The sequence below is a fragment of the Gekko japonicus genome, unplaced genomic scaffold (assembly GCF_001447785.1).
Source record: "Gekko japonicus isolate JY-2015 unplaced genomic scaffold, Gekko_japonicus_V1.1 scaffold2036, whole genome shotgun sequence".
Taxonomy (NCBI): Eukaryota; Metazoa; Chordata; class Lepidosauria; order Squamata; family Gekkonidae; genus Gekko; species Gekko japonicus.
The window spans coordinates 127,209-148,226 of record NW_015169235.1 but is presented as its reverse complement, the minus strand read 5'-3'; positions in this window follow the sequence as shown (position 1 = coordinate 148,226).

Sequence of the window (21,018 nt, the reverse complement as noted above, 5' to 3'; positions counted from 1 at the left end):
ATATAAATAAAATAAATAAATAAATAAATAAATAAATAAATAAGGGTCCGATTTAGTAGAAGGCAACCTCATGTGTTCATGGGTGAAAGACTCCTTTCACCGTTGCTAGTGGAATGGATCAGCAGGATCCAACCCATTGAGTTCACCCTCCAAGTCTCTGTAGCCTGGAGATGACATTGTTGTGACTACCGACGCCCATTACATTAAAATGAGGCGTGCTGTAGCTACGGTAGACGGAGAGGCATAGGAAGGAATTAAGTTTTCCCTTCCATTTGCGTTCAAATTACTTAGTTTAAAGGTTTTCTGCGCGCGCTCTTCCAAAGATCAGACCCGTGGCATGTTCTCTGTCATTCCGGAGTGAAATTGACTGCCAGGTATAAAATTCTAATTTAGACTCTTAATTATCTGCCCTCAGGTAAGCTCACAGTTCATCACAGGCCGGGCAACATCTGCAGTGATTGTATATATATTTCCCCTCACACCAATAGTACATTAAATCAATTTATTCAGTTGTAGAGTTTTAGTAGCCGCCGTTGCTTTGTGGGTGAGCCCAAGCCTTGGGTTTCCAGTATATTTTCAAGAATATGGGATATAGGTATACACGTATATATTCCCGCAAGAGTGGTAAAAAATAGAGCAATGTGACATTCAGCAAATTCCATTTTTCTTCTTCTTGTTTCTATTTTGGAAAGAGTTGTGGTTTTCTGTGTGTGGGGGGGTTGCTGTGGTTTTACAGGGTTTTGTGTATGCATGTGACATAGTTTTATGGTATTTAGATGTACATCATAGAATCATAGAGTTGGAAGGGTCATCTAGTCTAACCCCCTCCACAATGCAGGAAATTCACAAATACGTCCCCCCCCCACAGGAACCCCTTCTCCATGCCTAGAAGATGGCAACCTCCCCCCTCCAGGATCCCTGGCCAAACTGGCCTGGAGAAAATTGCTTCCTGACACCAAAGTGGTGAATTTTTATACTGAGGGACAGTGTGGTGCGGTGGATAAAGTATAAGACCAGAGTCTGGGAGACCCAGGTTCGGATCCCGGCTCTCCCATGGAAACTTGCTGAGTGACCCAGGACCAACCATACACTCTCAGCCTCACCTACCTCACAGGGTTGTTGTGAGAAGAATGTAAGCCTCTTTAGGTCTGCACTGGGGAGAAGGCAGGTTATAAATGAAGTAATAAATTAGATAGATAGATGATCAGGCCTGTGGCCAAAATTTTGTAATTCAGGGGGCCTTTAAATAAGTCAGGGGGCACTGACATCACAAAATAAAAAAATAAAATAAAAATTTAAAAACTCACTTTTGTGGCATTCGCACTTGGCTTGCCTGCATGGGGAAGCAAGCCATGCTTGGAGAAGGGGCGGTGGTGGGGAGTTCTCCAGCCTGGGGGCTAGATGGAAGGGGGGCCTTGGTAGGAAGTCAGGGGGCCAGGCCCTGAAATGCCCCACTGTTGCTATGGGCCTGTAGTTGATAGATAGATAGATGGATAGATGGATAGATGGATGATAGATATATGGATAGATGGATGGATGGATGGATGGATGGATGATAGATAGAGGGATAGATGGATAGATGGATGATAGATATATGGATAGATAGATAGATGGATGGATGGATGGATGATAGATAGATGGATGATAGATGGATGATAGATAGATAGATAGATAGATAGATAGATAGATAGATAGATAGATAGATAGATAGATAGATAGATAGATAGATGGTTGGATGGTTGGATGGTTGGATGGTTGGATGGTTGGATGGTTGGATGGTTGGATGGTTGGATGGTTGGATGGTTGGATGGTTGGATGGTTGGATGGTTGGATGGTTGGATGGTTGGATGGTTGGATGGTTGGATGGTTGGATGGTTGGATGGTTGGATGGTTGGATGACTAGATAGATGGATAGATGGATGAATAGATAGATAGATAGATAGATAGATAGATAGATAGATAGATAGATAGATGATAGATAGAAAGACAGACAGACAGACAGACAGACAGACAAAGATGATGATGATGATGATGAATGAAGATAGATGATAGACAGACAGACAGACAGAGATGATGAATGATGATGATAGAAGATAGATGATAGATGGATGGACGGACGGACGGACAGACAGATATAGATAGATGATAGATAGATAGATTAGATATATAGATTAGATAGATGGATGGATGGATGGATGGATGGATGGATAGATAGAGATGGATGGATGGATGGATGGATGGATGGATGGATGGATGGATAGATAGATGGATGGATGGATAGATAGATGGGGGGGGGGGGTCAAAAGACCTGGGATGAGGAACCAGAGATGTCTCCCTAGGCACAAGAGATGATTCAAAAGCCCTCTGACTGGCAACCCTGGGGAACGATCCCTCCCAAGCTATGAAAAGCGAGGGCTTTCCAGGTGTTCAAGGAACCTTTTGGCGTTTTGTGGCAGGCAGCGAAACGGGATGGGGGGGGTCCAGACCAGGGGGTCTTTGAGACCGACCTTCTTATTCGGGCTCCCCTCTCCCCTCCACCAGAACAGCCCGATCCATCTTTAAAATTTCCATTTCCCTGTCAGGCTGCGGTTTATTACATCTTACGAATGGCTGTTGTTCATTGCAGCCACCCAGAAAAAAAACAATTAAAGCGGCAGGTTGTCAGGCTGAACAATTGCAAACTCTCCAGCTCCGGTGCGCAGAGGAGAGGCTGGGGGCTCTGTCAGTGCGATTGCCGCTTGAGTGACGGTGGCGGCAGCTGGCCAGATATTTCATTCCTCCTTCAACCTTCTCGATCCCATCATATTTTCCCAGATTCCAATCAGACTCGAGATGACAATAGGTTTTGTTTGTTCGTTTGTTTGGTTTTTTGCTCTGTCTCTTGTCACCGTCAGTCAAAATACATATATTTTTCCCGTCTAGGCTGTTTGATTTCCCCCCGTCCTTGCTCGGAAAGATGAGTGTTGATGAGACACACCTCTGTATTTTTGAGATCAAAAATATTCCTGATATGATGGACTAAGGTTTGCCAAAAGCCAGATGGGGCATGCAGATCCTCTGGAATTATAATTTATCTACAGAGATCAGTTCTCCTGGAGAAAATTACTGCTTTCGAAGGTAGACCAGAAGAAGAAGAAAGAAGAAAGAAGAAGAAGAAGAAGAAGAAGAAGAAGAAGAAGAAGAAGAAGAAGAAGAAGAAGAAGAAGAAGAGATAATCTGTAATACCAGGAGATCTCCAGGGACCACCTAGAGATTGGCAACCCTAGTGTGCTCCATTTTCTCCCAGGCCAAAGGGCTTGGAGGACTAAGAAGAAGAAGAGAAGAAGAGATTGGAGTTGTACCCCGCCCTTCACTACCCAAGGGAGTCTCAGAGCGGCTTACAAACTCCTTTCCCTTCCCCTCCCCACAACTGACCTCTTGTGAGGTAGGTGGGGCTGAGAGAGCTCTGAGAGAAACTGCTCTTTTTCAAGAACAGCTCTGCCAGAACTATGGCTTGCCCAAGGTCATCCAGCAGCTGCGAGTGGAGGACTGGGGAATCAAACCCGGTTCTCCCAGATTAGAGTCCGCGCACTCAACCACTACACCAAACTGGTGTTATACCCTGCTGAGCTTCCTCATCACGTTCTACCCTACCACCACCACCACCAGAATCTCCAGGAATTTCCTAGGTAGATCCTTTTTGTTTGCTCATTTGTATCACTTTAAAATCAGGGATGGAGGTTAAACCACATAACCAAAGAAGAAGAAGAAGAGATTGGATTTACGCCCCACCCTTCACTACCTGAAGGAGACTCAGAGCACTTTACAATCTCCTTTCCCTTCCCCTCCCCACAACAGATACCTTGTGAGGTAGATGAGGCTGAGAGAGCTCTGACAGAAGTCCCCTTGAGAGAAATGCTCTGAAAGAACTCACAAACTCCTTTCCCTTCCCCTCCCCACAACAGACACCCTGTGAGGTGGGTGGGGCTGAAAGAACTCTGACACAAACTGCTCTTTTTCAAGGACAGCTGTGCCAGAGCTTGTGACTGACCCAAAGTCACACCAGCAGCTGCAAGTGGAGGAGTGGGGAATCAAACCTGGTCCCCCCAGATTACAGTCCGTGCTCCTAAGAACTACACCAAATTGAAACAGAAAGAGATACATCCTCTGTTTTGAGCAAAGAAATATTGGGAAATTAGTTGTGGGGTGCCTTTGTTGGAATGATTTAGGATTATCAACTCCAAGTTGGAAAATTCATGGATATTTGGGAGAAGTAGAAGAAGAGATTGGATTTATACCCCGCCCTTCACTACCCGGAGGAGTCTCAGAGAAGTTTACAATCTCCTTTCCCTTCCCCTCCCCATAACAGAAACCCTGTGAGGTAGGTGGGGTTGAGAGAGCTCTGACAGAACTGCCCTTGAGAGAACAGCTCTGAAAGAAGTTGCGACTGATCCAAGCTGCATGTGGAGGAGTGGGGAATCAAACCCGGTTCTTGCTCCCTCCCTCCTCCCCGTTTGTTCCAGCTTCTGCTCTTCAAAGTTTGGTGTAGCGGTTAAGTGAGCAGACTCTAATCTGGGAGAACCGGGTTTGATTCTCTACTTCTCCACCTGCAGCTGCTGGATGACCTTGGGCAAGCCATAGTTCTGACACAACTGTTCTTGAAAAAGAGCAGTTTCTGCCAGAGCTCTCTCAGCCCCGCCTACCTCACAGGGTGTCTGTTCTGGGGAGGGGAAGGGAAAGGAGTTTGTAAGCCACTCTGAGACTTCGAGTGAAGGGTGGGGTATAAATCCAATATCATCCTCATCCTCCTCATCCTCCTCTTCTTTTCTTCTTCTTCTTCTTATCATCATCATCATCATCATCATCATCATCATCATCAATAATATTAATATTAATAATATTATTTCTACATCCTCCCCCAGAAGGCTCAGGGCAGTATATATCATATCCAATATACAGTTTAATTAAAACATCACAATAAATAAGTTGATGAATATGAGCCTAGACAATTAATCACAATTTCCAGTAAAGCCAGGAAAACCATCTACCCTCAGTCTTCCATGGCGTTCTGATTGTGGCTAGAACACGTTAGAACATCTTGTTGGATTTCACCCATAGGCTTTCGTGGCGGCGCTCAAGGAAATCACTAAAAATGCCTCCCGCTTGTCAGCTGTCCATTTTGTTTGTGCCCTTCCCCCCCCTCTCCCCGGCCCTGATGCCTCCCCCCCCCACGCTTTATCAAAATGTCACTGCTGATTAAGCTCTGCTCCGCACATCAGAAATTGATGTGAATTACATGTTAAGCGTTTGTCCGTACAACAAGCAAGTCCATATCTCGCTGGCTAGCGGCTCCCGCTGCACCAAGGATTGCGTGGACGGATCTCTTTTAATACTGTCATTACCAGTGGTGGAACTGTTTTCATGCTAAATTTGACAATCAAAATGTTGTCAAGCTGGAATTGGCCAGAATCATTGGCTAAGGGTGGGTTGTTTTTTTTTTTTTGACCTTAATGCTTAGACAGGCCAATTTGCATGAGATTATCCTTGACAATTTGACCTAAAACGCAGCATAGTGATCCGCTATAGCATTTCAGTTTTTAAAAAATAATGGCTAATTCTTTACTATTGGGGGGGGGGGAGAAATGGTATCTTGTACTTGCTCTGGGGTGTTTTAATTAAGGTTTTGAAATTAAGCAAACTTACGATAACGAGAGATTCTCTTTGCTTCCATCCTTCAGGGCAATGCTCCCTCTAAGCTGTGGAGTCTTGTGAGCAAAAATTTTCCCTTATGAGCTACTGGCATTAAAGTTGTGAGTGAGCGATTTGGCTACTGCATAAATTAGTTTGCTCTGGTGCCATCCTTCCTGAGCAAAGACAAAAAGGTATGAGCTGGAGGCTTAAAACCTGTGAGCTAGCCCACACTAATTCAGCTTAGAGGGAACACTGCTTCAGGGTCTGTTCACTTGCTGGCTCAGGCATAGGGCAAGCCTGTCTCGCCTGAGCCATTGACTCCAATCATACATAGAATCATAGTATCATGGAAAGAGTTGGAAGGGACCTTGCAAGTCATCTAGTCCAACCCCCTGCACTCTGCAGGAGCATAGTCAAAAGATAGCCCTACAACATAGCCGAAAGATGGTCCTCCAGCTTCCGCTTGAAAACGTCCAGCGAAGGAGCATCCACCACCTCCCGAGGCAGTTTGTTCGGCTGCTCAACCACTCTTACAGTTAGGATGTTTCTCCTGATATTTAGCCGGTATCGACTCCCTTGTCATTTCCACCCATTCAATCTGGTCTTGCAATCTGGAGCAAGAGAGAATAGATCCGCTCCATCTTCTACATGACAGCCCTTCAGATACTTGAAGACTGCAGTCATGTCCCCTCTAAGCCTTCTCTTTCCCGGGCTAATCATACCCAACTCTTTCAGCCTTTTCTCATAAGACTTGGATCCCAACCCGCTCACTATCCTGGTTGCCCTCTACTGGACTACTACATAGAAGTCCTCTTTGGCCAAATAACTCCAGTTAACCCATGTGGCTGTATTTGTACCTCGTCGGAGACTAGAGTTATGCTGGTTTCAGAGGGCAGCCATGTCAGTCTGTGGTAGAGCAGTTAGATTTTAGACCAATATCACCTTAGAGACCAAAAAGATTTCTGGGTTCTTTTGAGAGTCAAAGCTATCTGATGAAGGTATAGAATTATAGAATGTTAGAGTTGGAAGGGACCTTGCAGGTCATCTAGTCCAACCCCCTGCACTCTGCAGGAGCATAGCCGAAAGACAGCCCTACAACATACCCAAAAGATGGTCCTCCAGCCTCCGCTTGAAAACGTCCAGCGAAGGAGCATCCACCCCCTCCTGAGGCAGTTTGTTCCACTGCTCAACCACTCATACATAAGACATTTCTTCTAATATTTAGCCGGTATCGACTCCCTTGTAATTTCCACCCATTTGATCTAGTCTTGCAATCCGGAGCAAGAGAGAATAGATCTGCTCCATCTTCTACATGACAGCCCTTCAGATACTTGAAGACGGCAATCATTTCCCCTCTAGCCTTCTCTTTCCCAGGCTAAACATACCCAACTCTTTCAGCCTTTCCTCATAAGACTTGGATCCCAACCCTCTCAACATCCTACAGAGCAATAATGGTATGTATATTCATGTGTGGGCCTGAGTATCTATGCATGTGAGAAAGTGCTCTTTGGTACCAGAATAGTGAAGTCACACAGGTCCCCATGTTGATCATTCAATTTTTTTTTTTGGGGGGGGGAGTGAACATAAGAACATAAGAGAAGCCAATGTTGGATCAGGCCAATGGCCCATCCAGTCCAACACTCTGTCACACAGTGGCCAGAAATACCAGGTGCCATCAGGAGGTCCAGCAGTGGGGCCAGGACACTAGGAGCCCTCCCACTGTTGCCCCCCCCCCCCAGCACCAAGAATACAGTGCATCCCTTGCCCCAGACTGAGAGTTCCTATCTATACCTTGTGACTAATAGCCACTGATGGACCTCTGCTCCATATGTTTATCCAAGTCCCTCTTGAAGTCGTCCATGCTTGTAGCTGCCACCACCTCCCGTGGTATTCTATTGTACCCCTGGAGATATTTATTTGTTTTTATTTCCTTGCTTACTTATGTAGTGCCTAGGATTGCCAACCTTCAGGTGGAGGCTGAAGATCTCCTGGGAATACAACTGATCTCCTGGCGACAGAGATTGGTTCACCTGGAGAACATGCCCACTTTGGAAGGTATAGCATTATACCGCATTTAGGTACCTCCCCTTCCCAACCACCCCTCCCCAAGCTCCCCCCACCAAAATCTCCAGGTATTTCTCTCTCTCTCTCTCTCTCTCTCTCTCTCTCTCTCTCTCTCTCTCTCTCTCTTATTTTCTCTGTGTGTGTGTGTGTGTGTGTGCATGTCTGCACCTGGAAGTCATGTTGACCTCCGGTGACTGACCCCTGCTGAGGGCCTGTAGGATATTCAGAGAGGTGGCTGAACAAAGTCTGCCTCTGTCCTCCCGACTGGGTATTCCACGGAAGTCTCCCATCCAAGTACTAACCACAGTCAACCCTGCTTAGCTTCCAAGATCTGACGAGGTCGGGCTTGCCTGGGCTATCCAGGTCAGGCCAATCTCCAGGCATTTCTCAGCCCAGAAGTAGCAACACTATGTATTCTGGTGGATTGGCGTGCAGCGGTGGCGGCGGCTGAGTGGCGGTGGCAGGAGACGGGCAGCGATCCAGCAAACATGGCGGTGATCCAGCAACGAACGATGAGCGGCCCAGGTGGAGATTGGTCCAAGCGAGCGTGGCGGCAGACGCTGTAGGCGTGGTTGGAGCCAATAAGTACAGAGGCCAGCGCTGCAGCCGTCACGTAGCCACGTGCGTTGGGAACCACTCCAGAAGAGGTCGCTGCGTAGGGAAGATCTTCGCTGAGACACCGTCACCGAGGTAGAAAGAGCCCGCCGTGGAATAAAGAGCCGTAAAAAGAACTACATAAAGAGAAGAACCCCGCTGCTTGGGTGCCTGGTAGGTATTCACCTCCCCCCTTTGAATTGTGGCCCTAGCTAGGTGATAAAATGTCTCTGTAAGCCGCTCCGAGCCCTCAGGAAGGAGCGGTATATAAATCAAATATGTAATGTAATGTAATAATGTATGCAGGCTGACCGCGTGGCCGGCTTGGACTCCACGCGGTCAAGCGCTAATGTCGAGCTTCGCTCCACATAACAAAGGACTAAGCGGATCCCAGCCCGCACCTATCCGAGGGCTAGGTTTCTGGCCGAGAGCCTATGGAACTCTCGGCCACTGTCAATACCTATTGTGATGTGGGGGGTGTTCTGGGGGATGGTATCACGGAGGATATAAGCCGGCCTGCGAGCCGGCTACAGTTGTCTTGTTCTTCACTAATAAAGTATGCTTGCTGAAACCACTCGACTATCTGCGTACTTTTCACTATGAATCATATCCTACCTTTCTCCCCAATGGGGACTCAAGGCGGCTTAGGTAATTATCTTTCATTTTATCCTCACAGAGTGGCTCAGAGTGCGTGACTGGCCCAAGGTCACCCAGTGAGCTTCCATGGCACGACTGGGGCTTCGAACCTGGGTCTCTTAGATCCTAGTCCGACACTTTAACCAGTACACCGCACCTTGTGGAAACAGGTACCTTGAGCCGTGAATCAGTCTTCAAGATGAAGTGCTTATTTGGAAGTGGAGACGTTATCTGTATTACATCTCTGTTCGTGTTGAGGCTTTTCAGGGGGCTCACGGATTCGGCGCTCGCTCCATTATGCATTCCGCCGGTTAATTTATGAAGTGTGAGAAAGAAAGCTGGTTAAAAAAATAAATTTACTTTGGAGATACTTAATCTTTTCCCTCCCACAACGTGTGCTGTAATTAACATATTAATCTGCAACAAATGCTAAAAGATTCCTCCTAATCATCCTTCCATATATTATATTTGACATGCCAGTTGTATTTCACCGCCTCGCTCTCTGTGTGCGTCCAGTGGCAAACACATGCAATGAAATCTAACACATCAGTAATATAAAGTGTATAACTTAAAAAAAAAGGCAGAAAAAAGGTTTAATTCAATTTATTTATTTTTTAAAAAAGAAAACTAGTTCTTTTAGGGAAGAATGTCATTGGCACAGACAAAAGACGCATTTGCTGAATACTTCCAAGAAAAGCAAGAAACTGAATTAAAAATGGAAAATGATGATGTACGTTGGGCCATCTTAGCCCAAGTGAAGTGAAAATAATTACTTGGGAGAGCTGAACGGACTGTTTAGGGGATACAAAGAGCTCAGAAATCATTAAACCACTTACACGTTGAATATAAATTTATAAAACCAGTGTTAGGATGGCCTTGCAGTCAGAACATCCCAAACCGTATGTAATTGTTTGGTGGCAACTTAAAACCTAAAACCTGAAATGAGTGAAGAATAACCTCCCATTTCTATATAAGAGCCAGACGCCAGCAAGAAGGAAGGAGGTAATGTAATGTGGTTCCCCACATCTTCTCTACTGACAGACAGGAAATTTACATACATTGAGGAACATCTGCTTACACGACCTCTACAGAGTTGGATTATAAGGAAGGCCGAGCGCCAAAGAATAGATTCTTTTGCATTACGGTGGCTGGAGAAGACTCTTGAGAGTCCCTTGGACTGCAAGGAGATCAAATCAGTCAACCCTAAAAGAAATCAACCCTGACTGTTCCCTGGAAGGCCAGATAACGAAACTGAAGCTCAAAGACTTTGGCCACCAAATGAGAAGGGAGCTCTCACTGGAGAAGACCCCGATGCTGGGAAAGATTGAAGGTCAAAGAAGACGGGGACGGCAAAGGATGAGACTGTTGTGTGGGTGCAGGGTTCACGCGATGCAAAGATGACAGGACACAAGTCTGCAGGAACTGACTGAAGCCTCTCGGCTTCCCAGCGTTTATATTTATAAGCTTCTAGTTTCTATTCCCCCCCCTTTCATACATTACAGCATCCTAGTCATGAGACATGAACTATGGAATGTGTGTGTGCAGGCAAGTTCTCTGTTATCTCTGCCTCTCCCCCTCTCTCAAGGCCAAATTGACTGCATCATTAAGCAGTACCTCATGCTCTTAGCACACAAATACTTTCGGGTTCCCAATTTCCAGGCAGGAGAATAGTGGATCCTTCTGCACTGCTTTCCTACATGAGACGGTTAGACAATGTTATCAATGCAACAGACATGAAATTAAGCAAACTCTGGAGGATGACGGAAGACACGAGGGCCTGGTGTGATGCGGTCCACGGGGTTGCAAAGAGTCAGACTCGACTGTGCAACTGAACAAGAACGTCAGACGTGGCACAGCCCAGATTCAAGTTGACCGCCTAGGGTTGCCACCTCTGAGTTGGGAAATACCTGGTGATTTTGAGGTTGGAGCCTGAGAAGGGTGAGGTTTAGAGAGGGGAGAGACTTCAATGGTGTATAATTACATAGAGTTCACCTTCCAAAGTGGCCATTTTCTCCTGGTGAACTGACCTCTGAGAGCCAGTTTGGTGTCGTGGTTAAGTGCACAGACTCTAATCTGGGAAAACCGGGTTTGATTCCCCACTCCTTCACTTGCACCTGGCTGGATGACCTTGGGTCAGTCACAAGTTCTGATAAAGAGCTGTCCTTGAAAAAGAGCCTTACAGGGTGTCTGTTGTGGGTAGGGGAAGGGAAAAGGAGTTTGTAAGCCGCTCTGAGACAACTTTGGGTAGTGAAGGGCGGGGTATAAATCCATTCTCTTCTCTTTCACCTTTTCTCCAGCTACTGCCTGAAAGTTGGCAACCCTGTGTTTGGAGAACTGGGTCCACAGTGCCCCTAGGTCAACCTCAAAAGGCATCTACCCTTGGGCAGTGTCTCTTAGTGGTTATTTCGCCATCTCTTCTAGCGCTCCGGCATCGCAAGCAGATCTCTTCTGGAAGCACTGTAGCATCCAGATGGCAAATCTGGTCCTGCCAAACCTCTTGCAGGGAACTTTCAAATTCCTCTTGGAAGGCAGAATCCCACTCATGCGCCAGCCACCGATTGCATCGGACGGGTGGTCTCCAGCCAAACGGCCTCCGGCCCTTGAATGAGCTTGATCTAATAAATGCATCCATTTACAAGGCACCACGAGTCTCTCTGTTGGTTTCCCTTGCCTGGGAAATTCCTTTTGTTTGTCTCCTCCCCTTTTCCTTCTCCTTCATCTGCCCACATATATATTTTCGGCCCTGTGCTTTAAAATGTCTGCAGAGAGAAAGAAGAGTCTTACTCGATCAAGGTCAAAGGAGTTGGTTTCTGGCAGTGGATTCTGCTTTCCTCTGTGTCTGTGAAGAACAAATAACTCCCTCCTTCCCATGGCCTTCTTTCCTTTTTTTGTGTGGTTAGTATTCAGGTGGTGAGCTGTTGGCTAGGACAAGCCAAAGATGTCCAGGCTTAGAGGAACTGTAATTAAAGGAGAACAAAAGGAGAAAGAACAAAGGTGGAATAAGACCTAATGTGTCAAGGAGTCGGAGGAACCGCGGATCGCTTGTCTCAAATCATCAGCAGTGGTGTTAGATCACGCTCCAGTTGAGCTGCCTTTCTTATCCCGTCTCTTCGTTTTGAAGAAAAGTTTGCGGCCAGGGGAGGGGGAAAAAATATTCTCCTTAGCAGCCCTCAAGGCAGAAGCCAAGGGGCTGAACCCATACAGGGCTCCCCTGGGCTTTGCGGAGTCTCTGCAGTTCGGGCCTTGAAGGTGAAGGGAGAATTCCTTATTGGAAGCTAGGGTTGCCAGCTCTGGATTGGGCGATTCCTGGAGATTGGGAGGTGGAGCCTGGAGAGGGCGGGGTTTGGGAAGGGGAGGCACCTCACTGGGGTATAATGCCATAGAGTCCACCTTCCAAATGCAGCCATTTTTTCTGGGGAACTGATCTCTGTAGTCTGGGGATAACAATTGTAATTCCGGGAGAGCTCCAGCCAGAGAGCCAGCAGATGCCGAGAAAATACAAATTAATTCTGAGTCGGAGACATAGAGCGTTGGCTCTAAGTACAAAGCGACCTGGTGAGGCATTGAGGGAAACCGATTGTTTACCCGGGAAATCTGTAATCGCAGGACGATTGTTTGGAAGCAGCAGCAGCAGCACTGCATGACGTAGAATAAAGAACATAAGAGATGCCAATTTTGGATCAAAAGGCCCACCCAGTCCAACACTCTGTGTCACACAGTGGCCAGAAATACCAGTGCCATCAGGAGGCCACCAGTGGGGCCAGGACACTAGAAGCCCTCCCACTGTTGACCCCCCCTAGCACCCAGAAGACAGACAGAGCCCCTAGCTATACCTTGTGGCTAATAGCCACTGATGGACCTCTGCTCCAGATGCTTATCTAATTCCCTTTTGAAGCCGTCCATGCTTGTAGCTGCCACCACTTCCTGTGGCAGTGAATTCCAAGTGTTAATCACAGACAACAACAAAGAGACAACAACAAAAGAAGAAGCAAACTTGTGGACTGTAACTGGACTAGAATCATTTTTTTTTTTAAAGTGAACATTGGTAGGGTCCACTCCCTGGAGACTGGCAACCCTAATGAAAGCCCTCCTGCCAAATGGCTCTCTTCTCCTTTCCCTGGTGCTGCTGTTGTGTAACAATTCACGTTTGTACAGCTCTTTAAAAGAGTGCTCCTCATTTTGGCACCGTTGCAACAGCCCTATAAGGCAAGTCACTACCATTATCTCCACTTTTCAGAATTTTGGGGCAGAAAGGGAATTGCTTGCCAAAAAAGGGGGAACGAGAGAGAGAAAAGAAAGCTATACTGTGTACAGAACGGTGGCAGTGAATTCCAAGTGTTAATCACAGACAACAACAAAGAGACAACAACAAAAGAAGAAGCAAACTTGTGGACTGTAATTGGACTAGAATCGTTTTTTTTTTAAGTGAACATTGGTAGGGTCCACTCCCTTGAGACTGGCAACCCTACTGAAAGTCCTCCTGCCAAATGGCTCTCTTCCCCTTTCCCTGGTGCTGCTGTTGTGTAACAATTCACGTTTGTACAGCTCTTTAAAAGAGTGCTCCTCATTTTGGCACCGTTGCAACAGCCCTATAAGGCAAGTCACTACCATTATCTCCATTTTTCAGAATTTTGGGGCAGAAAGGGAATTGCTTGCCAAAAAAGGGAACGAGAGAGAGAGAAAAGAAAGCTATACTGTGTACAGAACGATATTATAATGAATAAACTTATATATGAAAATTCTAAGGATCTAAGCTCCACACCTGGAGTGACTTAGAAGTAAATGTTCAACATGAATTGCTTTGCTTCATCAGAGAGCCAGTTTGGTATAGTGGTTAAGAGCACGGACTCTAATCTAGGAGAACTGGGTTTGATTCCCCACTCCTCCACATACAGCAGCTGGTGTGACCTTGGGTCAGTCACAAGTTCTCTCAGAGCTGTTATCTGAAGAGGAGTTGGTGGCTCCATGTGGAGGAGGCCGAATGGACTCCACCTCTTTAGGGGGGCAGGAAACAGGTTTGGATCTCTCTGTAAATATATATATTCTCTGTGTGAAAAACAGAACCCTCCTTGCCAACAGAAATCTAAGGGTCTGGAGTCCTGATTTATGTCTGCTAAGCTGGTTTTCTATACATAAAGTGTTTTTTGAGCCAGTTTGGAGTTCAGACTCTAATCTGGGAGAACCAGGTTTGATTCCCCACTCCTCCACTTGCAGCTGCTGGATGACCTTGGGTCAGTCACAAGTTCTGATAAGAGCTGTTCTTGAAAAAGAGCAGTTTCTGTCAAGAGCTCTCTCAGCCCCACCTGCCTCACAGGGTGTCTGTTGTGGGGAGGGGAAGGGGAAGGAGCTTGTAAGCCACTCTGAGACTCCTTTGTGTAGTGAAGGGCAGGGTATAAATCCAACTCTCCTCCTCCTCCTCCTCCTACTATTACTACTACTACTACTACTTATCCTTTTCCTTGGCAGTGTTTCCTCAGTTGCCTTTTACTGGTGAAGAGATGGAGACATGCCCTTTTATCAGCAGGTCCTTTCAATCTGGAAACTACATCTGTAGCCCAAGTACAGAAGCCAGACCTCTTGTCTCTCTTACACACTTAGAAAAGAGCAAGAGTCCCGTAGCACCTTAAGGACTAACAAAATATGTGGCAGGGGATGAGCTTTTGTGAGTCACTGCAGTCACTTCTTCAGATGCAGCTAGAATGGGGGTCCATCTGTCCTATTTATTGGAAAGTGGGGTGTTTTCGAATGACATTAGCAAGATCTTGATCTCACGCCCTTATGAGTGAACATACAGATTCAGTTTAATGCGCTGACAGTCGTTGGACCCGAAGTTCAGATCTGAATGGGTGAAAACTGCAGCCGATAAGCGGACCCATTAAAAGCACTTCCGTCAATGTTGTGACGGGTGCCCCAGGACAGGTTTCAGTGTTGCTCTTTCTCCGGCTTCTTTTTATCTTCTCAGCACCATCCCATTTCCTGGAAATGGCCCCTTGCCTTGTTGCCTTAGTTTATAAATTAAAACTTCCTCCAAAGACTGTTGGCTTAGATACATTTTACCGCCCACGAATCTTTGTTGGGAAAATATAGGGCTCCATCCATCCAGGTACTGGGATCTTGCATTCCTTGTGAAGTGTCGTCTGCTAATCTGGAGTCTGGCTAGCCTCTTCTTTTGTCTGTCTGAGTCAGGCAAGAGATGTGAAAAAGGTAATTGACCTGGCAAGGACCAGAAGGTGATCTAATCCAATCGCCCGGATCTTTGTTCTACTCCCTCTTCCCCAACAATTAAGCTGTTCTCCTGGCTTTCAGTCACCTTGGCTAAAAAGACAGTTTCGGAAGGGTGACAGATGGTAACTAATACTATCGAGACTATCCAAGATCCACCCATTGGCAAGCCAATGAAATTTCTGGTGCCTTGGGGGAGAGAAGGGTAACAAAAAAATGTGTTCCTGGGTCTTAAGGCACATGACAGAACAACATTGTTGAAGCTCAGAAGATCTGAAGCTGGGTGGAAATGGTTTAGGAGCCCCAGCTACATTGCCTTCAGTTGCATGGGAGAAATAGAGCATAAATAAAGATTCTCCCCCAGTGTCCTCTTTTGCAACACTTGTTCATTTCACAAGGAAGTGTTCTGGATCTCCCTGGCACCCTGAATGTGCTCCCCAAGCAGGGGTCATTTCCTGCAGGAGCGCACAGGAGCGGAGCTCCGGCAGTAAAGAGCCCAGGGGGCGGGCACATGCAATAAGCCCCGCCCCCTGCTCCCAGCAGCCCTCAGTCAGAGCAAGAAGCATCCACTTAACTTGCAGCTCTCCCTCCCAGCCCCCCGGTCCAAAACAGTCCAGTGGCACCTTTAAAATCGGGTTTTATTCAGGTACAAGCTCTCCCTCCTCTGCGAGGACATATCTGTGCGTCCCTTTCCCATAGCTAGCCATCCAAAACAGTCCAGTGGAGCCTGAGCGGTGGGTGTTGCCTTCTGACACACTTCCGGTGATGTCAGGGGGCGTGGCATATGCAAATAAGTTATGCTAATGAGCTCATGCACCTCTTTTTCTACGAAATGACCCCTGTCCCCAAGTCACCACCTATCATGGTCATCTCCCAAGGTTTCATTGCAGGGCTGCTTCTATATATAATCCCAGCCAATTTCCTCTTTTCTCATTCTGCCCAATGTCACATTTAAGTACTCCAGGCAGGGACCTTCCATCTAATCTGTGTCCTTTTTTTCTTTTTTAAAAAAATGATGTATTCTTTATTGAACACTTGATGGTTTCTTGTACGCAAACACGAGGTCCAGGCAAGCCATAACCACTCATGCTTGAGTATAGCAAAAAACAGACCTTGAACGATCTTGTGTATTGTATGAAAGAAGACAAAGAAAAAAGAAAAGAAAAGAAAAGAAGGGGGGGCAAAGTATCATTCATTTTTTAAACGTGTACAAAATGTGTTATTTCGAAGTCGATCGTCCTTCCTTTTATTCTGTGTGGCAGAACAGTTTTGCTCAGGCCTGCAGGCCCCATTCCACCCTGCCCTCCAAGGTTTTCTCAACACCTGGAGAGGCTTTTCTCTCTCTCTGGTAACCCACCACCACCACCTGACCTCTATAGTAATTGCCCACTAGGAGGGTCAGGACTCTTAGCTTCCCTTCCAAGTTCTGAGGCCTTGCCTCTGTGTTTCCCACTGCCTGGTCACTATGGAGACACTTTACTGCCTTGTGTGCCCCTGGAGGCATAGCTGCTGACTGTTTTCCCCCTGGTGCTCCTTTTAAAATAGTGTATCCAAGATGGTGGAGGTCTATGTGGTACAGAGAACCACTACCAGCATCAAAAGTTATGAAGTATTTATTAAAGAGAAGATGTTCCAAGCATACTTTTAGCACAGCACCAGATTGAGCAAGGGATTCCAAAGAAATGTGTAAAATGCAATTCCTCTGTCCCTCTCTCTATACATGTACTATCAGGTGTTAAAATACAGGACAGGCTCCTTAGAATGTTCTAGAACTCTACAGACTTCCCATTACCTTACCACATTCTCTGGCTGTCTAGGCCAGCACATGGCTAATGGCCTCCTCCTCCAGACCTCAGTTAAGAGTTCTGTCTGTCCTGATGGACTCAGCACCAAAGAGACCTTCCTCCTTGCTTTTAAAACCTCCTGATAAAGGTTTTACTCAGGTCAGACCACTGCCCCCCAAAAGGCATTTCTTCACATTCTGATACAGGCTATGTAACAGTTCAAGTGTCAATGTGCTGGGGTATAATAAAAAAGGTGAATTCCAAATGGCTTGGTAAATTTGTTCTTTCTTGTTGCACATGGTGGATATATGAATTTAAGCCAAGTAATAACTTCACCCTTAAAAGGAGGATGTCAATTTGTTTTTCATAGTGTGGAAATATGGTTTTACCTGTGTTACATTGTCAAAGGAAATCCTCTGATATTCACAGTGAGGGTTTTTTTATGTCCCCAGTCCATTTTCATTTCTGGTGTCCTGGTACTGAAGTGTTAAGCACTGGCTACAACAGGAGTAAGTGAAGGGAAAACAATGGGTTTCTGGACAATGAAGGAGAGCAGACAATCACCAAAGCAACTGAGCAGTCTGGTCTGAAAGCCATGATCAAAGCCATAGCTGATCCATGTTCACCAAAGGTGAATGTTCCTGGCCTTCGGTAATTTGGGCCACATTCTCTAAGGAGATGTTCATGGGTAGGGAAGCATTTTTCCCTTGTGTATTTTGCACTGTTAGGATTGTAATGGATCTGCCATGGGTATCTGGATCTGTCACACGTGTTATTTAGCTGGGAACAGGCCAAAATGGCACCATCAGGCTGCTGCGTGGTACATTATTCATTTGGTAAGTTTCACCTTTCTTGGCCATTCCATAATTCAATGCTCAGGTACATACTTTCAGTGCACAAGGGCCCCTATTCAATCCCTGACAGAGGCCGCATCTGCTCAAAAAAGCCCCTCTTGAATCGATTCTTTGCACAGCTGCCACCAGTCAAAGTAGACAATACTGAGTAAAATGAACCAATGGTTTGATCCGATATAAGGCAGCTTCATATGGTAATTTAAACTCCTCAGTGAAAAAAATTCCAGTATGAGGACCATTTGCCGGTAGTGTATTTCATGGATTGGCTATCCAGTGCTGAAGTGTGTGTTATTTTACTAGTGAGTGGGGAATGTGTCTATTAAAAGGTCTTTGGCTTCAGAACATAGAGGTTCCATTGTTATCGTACCTGTTACCTGTTGAGCAGTGCTGCCTCTTGGATAGAAGAGCACATGCTTACTAGATTGACGGTGGAAGCAACATCTGGCAATTCTTGGAACAACTATTTTCCCTGAGATGGTTTTATAGAGGCAGTGGCAAAGTAGTGAGGAACAATGGAGGAGAAGCAATGAACAGACAGAGGGTGGAGAACACCCTGGTAAACCACAGTACTTCACTCGAACCTGTCTCAAAGAAAGAACATGGAAAATCCCAAGATATCAAAACAAACCAGAAGGGGGGAAAGTCCATTTCCGATTCATTTCAGTATGCCTCGTTGTGAACCATCTCTTGAAGATCCTTCAGCAAACCCGTGTGTTGTCTGGATCAGAGCCATTTGTGACGTTGAACACATGAATCTGCCTTATACTGAATCGAACCCTTCATCCATCAAGGTCACTACAGTACAGTTTACTCTCCATAGAACAATCAATACCTATGGAGAGAACCCTTGAATTTTGTATCTAGGTATAACATTTTTTACAAGTATTAGTTGGTAGAAGTTCTTCTATGGGAAGGCATATTTACACCATTGCTTGGTTCTCCAATGCTGACTCTCTTGGATCTTTGCTAAAATGCATGGTCTGCCTCCCAAGTCCCCCTAACTGATCAAGGCCTCTTCATAAGACTGAATTTATCACCTCTATTTACACTGGTTGAACGGTTGGTTGCACATCTTTATGGCCTAGCTGAACTTACTCCATGATACCTCCCTTTCTGCAAAAGAAAGAGAGTTGCACAGCTACCATGGACAGCTCTTCCTTAGGCGGGTGAAGGGTGAAGGCATCTATTGAGGGAAGCTTCTCGAAGGCCACCTTTAAGAATCTCATATGGTTATGGAATAAGGGATGCTACCGTCTTACGAACAACAATGACTAGTAGCACTTTAGTATGGTTTTAGAATTGTTTTAATTGTAACTTATGTTTTGATGTAACGTATCTGTTTTTATGTAAGCCGCCCTGAGCTGGCTTCGGCCGGGAGGGCTAGGTAGAAATTCGGAAAATAAATAAATAAATAAATAAATAAATGATATGGGTTGGCCTCAGGGGTCATTCCATAGAAAAAGAGGTGCAGGAGCTCATTAGCATAACGCATTAGCATAACTTATTTGCATATGCCACACCCCCTGACATCACCGGAAGTGTGTCAGAAGGCAACACCCCCCACTCAGGCTCTACTGGACTGTTTTGGATTCCTAGCTATTGGGGGGGGGGACGTGCAGATCTGTCCTTGCAGAGGAGGGAGAGCTTGTACCTGAATAAAACTTGGTCTTGAAGGTGCCACTGGACTGTTTTGGATGGGGGGGGCTCTGCAACTTACCTGGCTGCTTCTTGCTCTGACTGAGGGCTGCTGGGAGCAGGGGTTGGGGCTTGTTGCATGTGCTCGCCTCCTGGGCTCTTTACTGCCTGAGCTCCGCTCCTGTGCGCTCCTGCAGGAAATGACCCCTGGTTGGCCTCAAGATGATGCTTTGCAAAACCAAGGATTCCAGTTGTTAGTCCTTTTTGTGTATGTGCTTCAACAGACGTATAAACCAAGGATTCCAGTTGTTAGTCCTTTTCATGTATGTGCTTCAGCAGACTTATGGCAACCCCTGTAAGTTTTCAAGGCAAGAGATGTTCATTGGTGGTTGTCCTTTGTCTGCATCTGCATAGCCACCCTAGACTCCTTTGGTGGTCTCCCATCCAAGTACTAACCAGGGCCGACCCTGCTTAGCTTCTGGGACCTGATGAGAGCAGTCTAGCTGGGGCCATCCAAACCAGGGCATATGTTATGCCATAAACCTTGGCAACACGGGATGTACATTTTCACTTTTGGCAAGAAATTTTAATAGGAGAACGTGTTTATTTTTTACCTCAAGCACTGGGAGCCAGGAAAGGAGGGTGGGGGGTAGAATACCATGTTGCATTTCCATTTCTCCCCTGGAAACATTCTCTTTGAAGGTTTATAATCTGGCAGTTTTCAGAAACGCTGCATTGAATCTATTCACTTACAGCTTTTGGTACATGTGTGCGAACATCTCTCCCCCTCCGCACACATTAATTTTATTCTTTACTCTCTCTTTTTTTAAAATCCTGAGGTACTGCACTCGCGGCGCATCGACTAATTAGGTTTTTTAGGCAAATTAATCTTCAAGTAACACTCGGAGGTGAGAAGTTAATTTTCTCTCATCCCCAGTTTCTCTATGACTTTTGAATTATTCATGAGCATTCGTAGGGTGCCTTTTTGCAAAACGTCGTGTCAGCAGTGTGGAAGGAGGGGGTGGGGCCGGGCGGAAGTAGGGGGAAAATAAAAGCTAAGCAAAGGGTATGGAAACTTGACTGACTTTAGGTTGGAGTCTCATAGTCATTCCCCCCCCCCCAAGTGATGGAAGTGTCCGGAAGACACTGAAATCACTTGGATACAGGTTTCCCCAGTTCCAGCTGCAACAACATAGAATTATAGCATTGGAAGGGACCTACGGGGTCATCTAGTCCAAACCCCCTGCACAGTGTAGGAAATTCAAAAATCCCCCCCCCTCCACTCCCGCAGTGACCGCTGTTCTACGCCCAGAAGATGACAAAAATATATCCAGGATTCCTGGCCAGAATGGCCTGGAGAAAAATAGCTTCCTGACCCCAAAGTGGCAATCAGCATTTCCCTGGGTGTGTAAGAACTAAGCGCTGAGGCCTCCCTCTCTTCCTGCCCTCCCTCTCATGACCTGCCTGAGTTCACAGAGTCAGCAGTGCTGTCAGATGGCCATCTAGTCTCTGTTTGAAAACCTCCAGAGAAGGAGAGACCACCACCTCCCGAGGGAAAC